This window comes from Rattus rattus, chromosome 6, assembly GCF_011064425.1.
Source record: "Rattus rattus isolate New Zealand chromosome 6, Rrattus_CSIRO_v1, whole genome shotgun sequence".
NCBI classification, from domain to species: Eukaryota; Metazoa; Chordata; class Mammalia; order Rodentia; family Muridae; genus Rattus; species Rattus rattus.
Genome location: NC_046159.1, coordinates 17,785,657 through 17,796,853, shown reverse-complemented (window position 1 = coordinate 17,796,853; position 11,197 = coordinate 17,785,657).

Sequence of the window (11,197 nt, the reverse complement as noted above, 5' to 3'; positions counted from 1 at the left end):
TTTAACTCATCTAAGCAAGTCCAAAAATGTATAGAAAAAGCTCCCTTCCCCAGAAATCAAAGGAAGAGTCTGAATCAATAGAAAACCATTTCTTCGGAGTTAATTACTACTACGAAGAAGAACAAAATATATTCTTTCTTCCACGACAGGAGCAGGCATTCAAAGAAAATAGCGATGGACCATGCTAAAATCAGGTTATCAGCGCCAGACCTATGTGCTTGAAACCCCAGAGCTCTATAGGCAGAGCAGCAACGCTTTCAGAAAACAAAATCAATTAAGAGAAACAGGGATGTCCCAATCTTGTTAACTCTAATTAATTTATCTACCAAAGCAATAAGATCAACCAAGACACAGATTTTTACCTTAACAAGATTATAGGTTACAAAAAATAGGTGCTGGAATTTTGCTTGGTTGTAGAGAACTTGCTTAGTGTTCGAAAGCTAGGTTTGATGCCCAGATCTGAGGCAAGAAAAACAATGAAAAATTCTTAATCTCATAAGAAGTATTTAAATGCTTGTTACATTCATATTTTTCATTGCTTATTTATTTACTTTCCATTGCAGCTTCTTCTCCCTCTTCTCCTCCAAGCCCCTCCTTCTCAACTACCTGCCCCATCTACCCCTCCACCTCTTTTCCCCAGAATAAGAGAGGCTTCATATGGATATCAACCAGCCTTGGCACATCAAGGAGCAGTAAGATTAGATTCATCTTCTTCTACTGAGGCTAGACAAGGCAGACCAGCCACATTTGTATTTTAATACATATCATAAAAGTCATATTTAGAATACCATTTGAATAAATGCAAAATAAATTATTGGTGAAATGTGCGATATTTAGTGATTTAAGCGAACAAAGAATCTTTTCCCCAAACCAAAACTTCTGGTAATTCTGAGGACTAAATAATGTTAATATTTATGAGAAAGCATGATTCTTAAATTATTAAAAACCCATTACTAGCTAGCCTTATGATTCTTCTGGAGCTTGAGGAAATTAGATTCACAGCAAAGGAGATAATGTCTATTTAGAATGTCTACAAAAGTAATAAGTATTTTCCAAAATATCTGACAACTTAAAAATTATTGTCACATTACATGGTATATAATTTTAAATATGTGCTCATTTCAATCTAATATTATCCTCACCTCTGAGATGAAGTTAACACTGGATATGTGTGCAGGCTCAGTTCGGTTCTCTCTGGCAACAATTTAGAGACGTCCAAACATTATCCCCAATTTCCAATGCATTCCACTTTATCCCTTTGTTTCAGACAGCCTGAGAGAGCACAGTCCCCATACCACACTCACCATCTCTGATGTTTCCTGGGTCTATTTTTGCTTTTCACCAGCTGGAGGGGTGGTCTGGAAGGTAGCTGAAACCTATAATGAGCTAGCTCTGCTAGCCTTTTACCTGCACAGTGACATTGGGAGGGGCCTATTGGTAGGTATTAATGCCTCTGGTAACAATAGTAGAGGACAGACTATGGTGTCATTCTGCATTCCTATATCAAAAGTTTCACTGAAATCAGGATTACATTTTCCAATTTGTTGTCAATTAAGAGTAAGAAACAAAACCTGTTTCAGGAAACATTTATTTCCTGAACCCTAGATGTTAGTGAATATGAGGAAGGTATAATCTCAGAATTTAGTGAATATGCCAACTAATTAACAACTAAGTTTTATAAATGATCAAAGTAAAAATAGAGGTATGTGCTTATTATATATTCTGTCTGAATTAATTTCTGCATTTTTATAGAATTGAAAAAAAATCTTCAGCAGCTTTTCATTGAAGTAAAAGCAGAAACATCAGAGTGTATACGTTCTAGCCAGTAATTTCAACCACCCTGAGCAAGTCCAGACGATCTAACTGATTATAATAAATAGCAATGCAGACAATACTGGGCCAGCAAGGAATACTAACTAACTCAGATAAAATGCTTTAGAAATTTCTAGCTTTTTTGAAGGTAGACTCACTTTTGACTTAATTTGTTTTTTTTTTCTCCCCTATATAAGGATTGAGGTATTCTTTCTAGCAGTCATTTTTCAACATAAGTAGTAATAATAATAAGCAAGCATTGTAGAATTCTCCAGGCAGGCTATCTTAATGCCAGGTACAGGTCATGAGACACCCTCACGAGCCGTGCTCTGAGCTCAGAGGGATTGTTGAATGATGCCCAGCTCAGTCGGTATCAACCAGTCTGTGCCATTGAACAAATGGACATTTAACAGCATACTTTTTATTAGAATTATTTCTGTATTTGCATGTGTCTGTGTCTGTGCATGAGCATGTATGTGTGCATGTGCATGTCCGTGAGAATGTATGCTACATGCATATACCTACCCAGGGAGGCCAGACGAGAACATTGATCCTCTGAGCTGGGGTTATGAAAGGTTTTGAGCCATTTGACTTGGTTCCTAAGAACCAGACGTGGCTTCTGCAAAAAAACACCAAGCCATCTTATCACTTCTCCAGCCCCTTAACAGCAAATAGAAAATTGGCTTTAAATTTATCATGTAAACAATTGCAGCAATGCATTGCCCCTGTGTTTTTAAAATTACCTACTCTTACATTTACAATTTTTAGTATTATCAAATCATCAGATACATAGACTATTGTACACGATAAATAAATTATATGTGTAAATTATATGTATGTAAATTACATATGAACACCTTAAAATGTATGGCAAACAGCAAATGAGAGAAATTATATTTTATTTCTTGCTGTTGTAATAATAAACTACCAGTTTTATTAAATTAAAATAAATGTATTCTAAGACATCTTAGAAATTATGGAGCTAAGCATTTGACTAGTAATATTTACTGTAAGTGAAAACACAATACTATTGTCAGAGTATATATTGATTATAAACACATGTACTCTAAAACAATTTCCTGTCCTCAAAACACATAGAAACACAAACAGGCACACACACTCACGCACAGAGACATATTCACACAGTCACACACTCACACACACACATTCACACAACACTTATACCCCAAATATGAGTGTATTTCAGTGCCTCTTAGAATGCTTCCATTACTAAACTTTCCTTTACATTAACCTTCTTCTTTTAAAGACAGTTGTCTTTAACTGCTATACATCCAACTAGCCCAATCAATTTTAAAAGTGCAAATGAAATTGGATGCCATAATGGTAAAGGTTGTTAATGTCATCTTCCAGATGAAACCAATGCATAGATAAATAAATAAAAGGTGAATGACAAAATAATGAAGATGTAGAGACTTATGATAGATTATGTAACCAGAACATGGAATAATGACAGCTAAACCAATGTGAATCTCTAGTGTGATTGGCAGAGCCAAGGCAAATACTAGCTATAAGAGTAAGATTCAGCCCAAGCATTTCTCAGAGAGGCAGCTTAAAACTTCCAGATGTTAAGAGTCAGGCAATTCTCAAGCATCTTAGTTCAACATGAACCAGAACAGTAATTTGGGACCCTGAACTGCCCATAAAGCTGACTTTTAAATTAATACCAGCAAAGATAATTAGCTGTGCCTTCCTGGCCCCCAGCAAACAAAAACTACAGGGGTACTTGTGGTAACAAATGTGGTTGGCTACACAGAATAGCCTTCAACTGGAAACTGCGTCAAACCAAGTTGATGGAAAGTGGTTGTTTATTTCTCCGTCGGCCCAAGGAAGTGAGGGGTCAGTTTTCACACGCATGACTCACATGATCCTGGGCAGAAGAGTTTCCATGCTCACCTCAGTAAAATCCCCAGAAGAATAAGACTTCGGTACCCAGCTCCTTGTGACTTCTGATGTGTTAGACAAATCTCCAAACTCCCTGAGTTTGTTTCCAGGGAAGTTCAACAACAGAGAGAAGACCCACCGGGAGTGTGGGCATCACTATTCCCTCATTTGAGATTCTGCACTGAATGAAAAGGAAAAAGAGAGCTGAGTCCCAGTTTTCGTCTTCATGGTTCCCAACTGTGTGTGTGCAATGTAACCAGCCACCTTTCTCTTCTGTCATCAGGCCTTCCCTTTTTACCTCCTCAATCTGGGAGCCAGGATATATCCTAAACTGAGCCAGGATAAATCATACTCACTGAAGTTGCTCTGTTACGAGTTACGAGAAAAGTAACTAGTACAGTTGTTATCCAACATTTTCTGATATTTGCAAACTTTAAATTATGAAATTCATCAGTATGAATTTATTAGACTAAAAGAAAAAATCCTAAGATCCAATTCTTTTCAAAATGAAGAAAATACATTACCAAAACAATGAATAGGTAATTTTCCCCACAGTTTTAATGTTTAAAAGCTACATGCTTATGATATGGTTCTGTCTAAGCCGTAAATGGACATAATAGTACTTCCTTCATCATCATCATTGTCATAGTCATAGTCATCATCATCATCTCTCTCTTTTATGTCATATAAATATGTACATATGGATATAAATCTACAGTTACAGTGATATAATTTTAGTAGAATTTAGATACTTTTGGGTTTATGTTGTTCTAACAAAATGATAAATTTGGATTAAATTATTTTACAGATACTTGAAGATTTAAAACAAAGTTTTACATACATATGTGGTGCATTATGATGATATTAACTCCTAATTTATCCCTCCAGTTCCTCCCAGCCTATACCCCATCACTTGCCCAACTCCATGTCTTATTTTTGTCTTTTTAAAAAATAAACCTGTAAATCTATGCCACCTTACATACTTAGATAGGCTCTGTTCTATTCTAAAGTCTCCTGAATTTTCTAAAGAGTATTTTCTTGCCCAGAATTAATAGGCCCATTGGACTGGGTTTGAAAGGAGGAGAAATTGATGTACTTGGTTGTTTTTTTTTGTTGTTGTTGTTTTTGTTTTTTGTTTTTTTTACCAGAAAACATTTGCTAACCAGTAATCTTGTAATAGTCCATGTTGTTCAGAAAGTCAAGTTTCTACTCAGGTCCAGACATTGTTCTCAGATAGTAGTACTCTTTTGACAATGGGAATAAAAGAAACATAACAGAACAGCTTGAAAGGAACTAAGGAAGGCCTAGAGTTTTTTAAGTGCATTTGTGGTTCCTGGAACTTACATGGTGAATTAACTATCTGTAACTACAGTTCCAGGTGTCCAGCACTGTTTTCTTGTCTCTGAGGAGAGTAGGCATACAGGTGGTACACATAACGACATGCTGAAAAAAGTATTGATATTCATGAAATAAAAATAAGTGAATCTCTTTTAAAAGGAACTTTTTTCATTCCCTCCTTCATTCACACCATGAACTCATTTTGTCACAGTTCAAGTTTTTCCTGAGGATTGGGGTTGACCAGGGATGGTGAGTGTTACTCCTCCGAGGAGTAGCCTAGACAGGATCTAAGTGTATAGATCTCTAAACCTGAAGATTCATAGTTTCTGTAGTTGCTATTTCTCTTCCCTACATTATGAAAAGGTTTAGCAATTCTGAATAAGGAGGCTGTTAGGGACTCTGCAATCAAATCGGAACAAGAATAGACTAATGGCTTTAACAAGTAAGGAAACTGTGCTTATATATAAAATTTGCAAAAATTAACCATAATAAAGGTATTATTTTGAGCTGGTGTTTTGTTACATGCCTTTAACGCTAGCACTAGGGAGGCAGAGGCAGTTTGGTCTCCACAGTAATTTTCAGGACAGTCATAGCTACATAGAAATACCCATCTAAAAATTATATATGACTGAACATAAACTATAGTCATAAAGGTAGGGTTATAGAGATAGCATATGTGCTGAAATATGGGAGCAAAGAAGAAAAGTATAGCCCTTTGTGAGAAGTCAATAGAACCCTTCACCTAGACTATAATATGAATAAATAAAATCCAGGTATAGACTGAATTAAACCATATGTAGAGCTATCTGTCCAATAGGGTGTCTTCTGGTGACTCATTCTTCACTGGGTACTTGGGATGTGTCTGATCTGGATTCAGAGACAAAATAAATGTGTAATACATACTAAACGTGAAGATTTGATTCAAAAAAGTGTGTGAATTATTTCAACAATCATTTACAAGTGATTGTATATTGAACTAATAGTATTTTAGTATTTGGAATAATGTACAGTATTAATTTTTAAAGGAAAGTAAGGGTACTTTTGAAAAGAAATGAGACAATTATACCCTGCTGTCAAACTCCTCTATATCATGAGGTAGTCTTTAGTGTGGTAGCACCAACAATTTCACAGATAGTGGCCAACACTATCTGTGAAAGTTTACCACTATCTGTGGTAAGTTTCCTATAAACAAAATACCCACTTATCCTGAGTTGGTTTTGGCATCTATCTAATAGCAATGCTATTCATTATGTAGTTTCGTTTTTAATCTATGCTCTTCTGTGATAAACAACTTATCAGATAACTGTTGTTTGAGAGCTTGCAAACCCTTTCCTGTAATTGACACATTCTTCAGGGCAGGGTCTCATTGTCTGCTGGGTGAATTTCTGGAAGGATTCTAAGAATTATCCACTCTGTTCTTTTGACAATGTCAAGATGCTACTAAATCCAGGTGTTCTATAGAAACTCCATTCCTTCAAGAAGGGCAGGATGGTTCAGCCTGAAGCAGTGGTTCTCAACCCGTGGGTCAGGACCTCTTTAAGGGTCACAAATTGGATATATTGCATATTGTATATTATTTTGATATTCATAACAGTAGTAAAATTAAAGTAATGAAGTAGCAATTCTGTAATTTTATTGTTGGGAGTTACCACATTATTGTTGGAAGGTACAGCCTTAGGAATATTGAGAACCATTGGCCTAAAGATTTGATGTTGATACCTGGACTCCAATTGCCATAGGAGGAAACTGGCTATTTTTATTAATTTATGAATTAATTAATTAATTAACATCCCAAATGCTGCCATACCTGTTGACTCTCAAAGAGTTCCTCTTCCCATCTCTCCACTTATTCACCTCTGAGAAGGTGTTCCCCCTTGATATTGTCCCAACCCTCGAACATCAGGTCTCTGCAGGATTAGGCATGTCTTTTCCCACTGAGGCAGGACAAGTCAGTCCTCTGCTACATATGTGTTGTGGGCGAGCAGTGGGGAGGCTGAGACCAGCCAGTGTGTGCTCTATGGTTGACAGCTCAGTCTTTGGGAGGTCCCAGAGGTTCAGGTTAGTTGACACTGTTGGTCTTCTTGTGGGATGGCCATCTCTTTCAGGGCTTTCGATCCTTCCCCTAACTCTTCCATTAAGGTTCCCAATCTCTGTCTAATATTTGCTGAGGGTATCTTTATCTATCTCAGTCAGCTTCTGGGTAGAACCTCTAAAGAAGACAGGTATGTTAGGCTCCTGTCTGCAAGCACAACATAGAAAGAAATTGAAAATACCTTAGAAGATGGAAAAATCTCCCATGCTCATGGATTGGTAGAATTAACATAGTGAAAATGACCATCTTACCAAAAGCAATCTACAGATTCAATGCAATTCCAATTGAAATTCCACAACAAGTTTTTACAGACCATATAAAAAGCAAGCCTCATCTTCCTATAGAAAAACAAAACAAAAAAAAATCTAGGTTAGCCAAAACAGGCCTGAACAACTAAAGAACTTCTAGAGGAATTGCCATCCCTGACCTCAAGCTGAATTACAGAGCAATAATGATTAAAAAAAACACAAAAACTAAATGGTATTGTTATAGAAATAGACAGGTTGATAAATGGAATAGAATTGAAGACCCAGAAATAAATCCACACACCTATGAACACTTGATTTTTGACAAAGAGGCAAAAACTACACAATGGGAAAATGAAAGCCTCTTCAACAAATGGTGCTGGTCTAACTGGCTGACTAATTGCCTACACTCTGTCTTATTTGGGTTCATAATGACTATAGAGATAAGCAAAGCTTGGAATGAAACCTAGGAACAATTGGGAAGCTGCTTTCTCAAAGTATATTCAATAGGGGAAATATGATATACTGTTAAATAATTGACAGTTTCTAGACCATTTACGGCTAGTCCATGCCATCTGCTACCATGACAAGAATTGAAGGAACATTTTAAAACATTGTACACAATGATTATATAAAAATAAGATATAAAAACAAAGCACATATTTTCTGAGAGGCTAGCCCAACAGAAAAAAGGAAGTGTCTGGAGGACTTAAGACGTTTGTACTAAACCACACAGGAAGCCACAGACTCAGGAACTTATGCTGTTGTAGATTACACACCCAGGGTAGGGAACTTTTGACACAAGGGTCAAGATGACCCTTATGAATATGTCTCTTTCCTTCTTTTCAACTATACACTAGTAAAGGTTTATAATTTGAGAAGTGGTATATAATATATGCATACTATTTATTCACATCTTACATAAAATCCTTGAAATGATTCAATTTTGTATTCTTGTGTATAGATTCGCACAAATGTTCACTATGACATTCATGAAAGAATGTGATATTGCACTAAAGTGTCTGATTATTGAAAATACAGTGACTTTTTTTTGAAGAGGGGTGGAGGGACAGCTTCACAGTTTTCTTTCTTTCTTTCTTTTTCTTTTTTCTGTTGTTGCTATGACATGATACCATGACCAGAGGAAAATAGAAAAGAGAGCATCTGAATTGAGAATTCATGCTTTCTGAGGGTTAGAGTTTATGATATGCATGACAGGGAGCATGGCAGCAGGCATCGGGCTAAAGAAATAACTGAGAATTTACATCTGATCCACTAGCACGAGACAAAGAAAGGTAATTGGATATAGCATGGGTTTTTGAAAGCTCAAAGTCCACCTCCACTGATCTATTCCTTCAACAAAGCCACACCTGATTCTTCCCAAATAGTTCCAGCCCCTAGTGACCAAGCAGTCAAATACCTGAATCTTTAGAGTCATCCACATCCAATTAACCACAGCAGTTATGAGCACTGGCTACTATTTCAGAGGACCTGGGCTGGGTTACCAGCACCCACATGACAGATCATAGCTCCAGTTTTAGGGGTCTGACACCCTGTAATGGCCTCTACAGTCAGTGAGCACATGGACTACACAAACACTTATGATGACAAAATATCTCGACACATAAAATTAATTAACTAATTTAAAATATTTAGTGCCTAGGTTTTATAGTTGAGTATTTAAAAAAACTTCAAAGGGATTCTTCAGTATTTTTAAAATCTTTTCTCACAAGTGTTTTACTTTATATTCTGTATTATGTGAGTTAGCAATCAGATTATCTGATTTACTAAAACAAAAAGGCTGATTTTTTTTTAAACATTGTCAGCTTTTCAGATATTAGCCTTCATGCTGTTCTTCACATCTCATCCTTTGAAAATTGAGTCAAGCCAATCTTTACCGACCTCATGGTCCAAACAATCTGAGGGAGAGCTGGATTGTTTTTTGTTTTTTTCTTTATGTTCTTGTTTTCCTATCAGAACATAAGAGTCTCACATTGCTTTGTAACCTTTTGTCTTAATTAGCATTGTATCAGAAGCATTTCTTAAAGCATTTACTACTTATTTTAAATTTTTATCCTTATCAATTATGTAAGCTTATCAAATATTTTATGCTAGTTTAGTTGGTTGGGTTTTAAATGTTTTATTTTTCTTTTGCTACTGATATTATTGCTATTATTGTTGTTTCGAGGTTGGCTTTTGTTTATTTCTTTGATTGCTTGGTTGCTTGTTTTTCAGCACAGGGTTTTTCTGTGTGTCCTTGAAACTTGCTTTGTAGAATAGGCTGGCTTCAAACTTAAGAATCTGTATGTCTCTGCCTCCGAAATACAAGGATAAAAAAAAATGTATTATATTACACCTGACTTGATTTTGGATTTTTGAGATAGAATCTCATTCTGTAGCGCAAGTGTGTCTCAAACTCATATTAATCCTCCTGCCTCAGTTTCCCAAGTGCAGGGATTATGGGCATAAATGCTGTGATTGAGTCTATCAAATATTCAACCTGTATAGTTGGGCACAGGCTTTATCTGCTATTTAGCAATAAAACAGACATTAGGGGCAAAGTGTGAGCATTTTGTCATACATGTTACATTCGAAAATGTATTTCATGGAGAACCATACTTATTTAAAGTTCCAATATATTTTGGCAAGTTTATACGCACCTGGGACTATATTTATTAATTCTCACCAAGATACTTGCTTCCAAATTTCTGAGGCTTGAGTTTAATGTGGATTTTTGACTACGCCCTCTGGTGGCCACTGTACAAAACTCATAAAATCTATTGATCTCTTGAACAAATTTAACCTAACCATGACAAATAGCACAGATATCAATGCTTCAAAAGACATATTTCTTATTTGAATTTAAAAATTTGAAAAGCCATTTCAAACAAAGTTACAAACTGTGTCACATGGTGATCATGAAGTCATCTCTTCTATCTGGATTCCTGAAGCACTCTTGAGGTACTCAGTGACTTTCCAGTTTATTAAGGATATCTGTAAGTGAATGTATCATTAAACGTCTTGATCAAAGAGTGGTATGTAAGGTTTTCAGATTTTCTTATTTTCTCTCTCTTGTCCTCTTCCTCTTTTTTCTCTCTCTTCCTCTTTCTTCACACTCATCTCTTTCTCCTTTGGCCTCATCTACTTCTTATCCCCATATAAAACAAACTGCCCTGAAGCATATGGACCTATGGAGCACAGGATTCTGACTCTAACCAATGCCCAGAGTGCTCTGAGAGTAGCACAGAGACATGAGCTGGGCTAGATGTAGATCTTCCCTAGCCGGGCTAGAAGTGCATATTCCCTAACTGTGCCTTCTGATGTCATCACACAGACCCATAGTGTACCCTGCAAAGACCTTTGTTCAGGTGTAATTTCTGTTCTTGGGGATTTTTAGTTAGGTTGAAGAATGCCTTGCTGTAAATATCAATAAGAAGACTCATCTATGTCTTAGAATTATTGGCAGGTAGCACCATATCTGGAACAGGAGTAATTAAAGTCAGTGTATATTGGATAATAGTCCAAATAGATAAATGATAATAAAAATAAAAGTATTTCTTTAAAAAACAACAACTGTTATGTAGGTCACACATTTATGGAGATGGAACATTGCATAGTGGTTGAGTGACAAGGAAAGTTGTCACTGGAAAGGTTAGTTTTCATACTACCTGTGGCGGCCCGTGACCAAATTTCTGCACTCAGGAGAGAGTGGCAGAAGATCAAGAGTTTTAGGCCAACCTGGGCTGTATAGAAAAATCCTGTCTCAAAAAACCAAAAACACAAAGCAAAGCAAAAACTTTCTTATAAA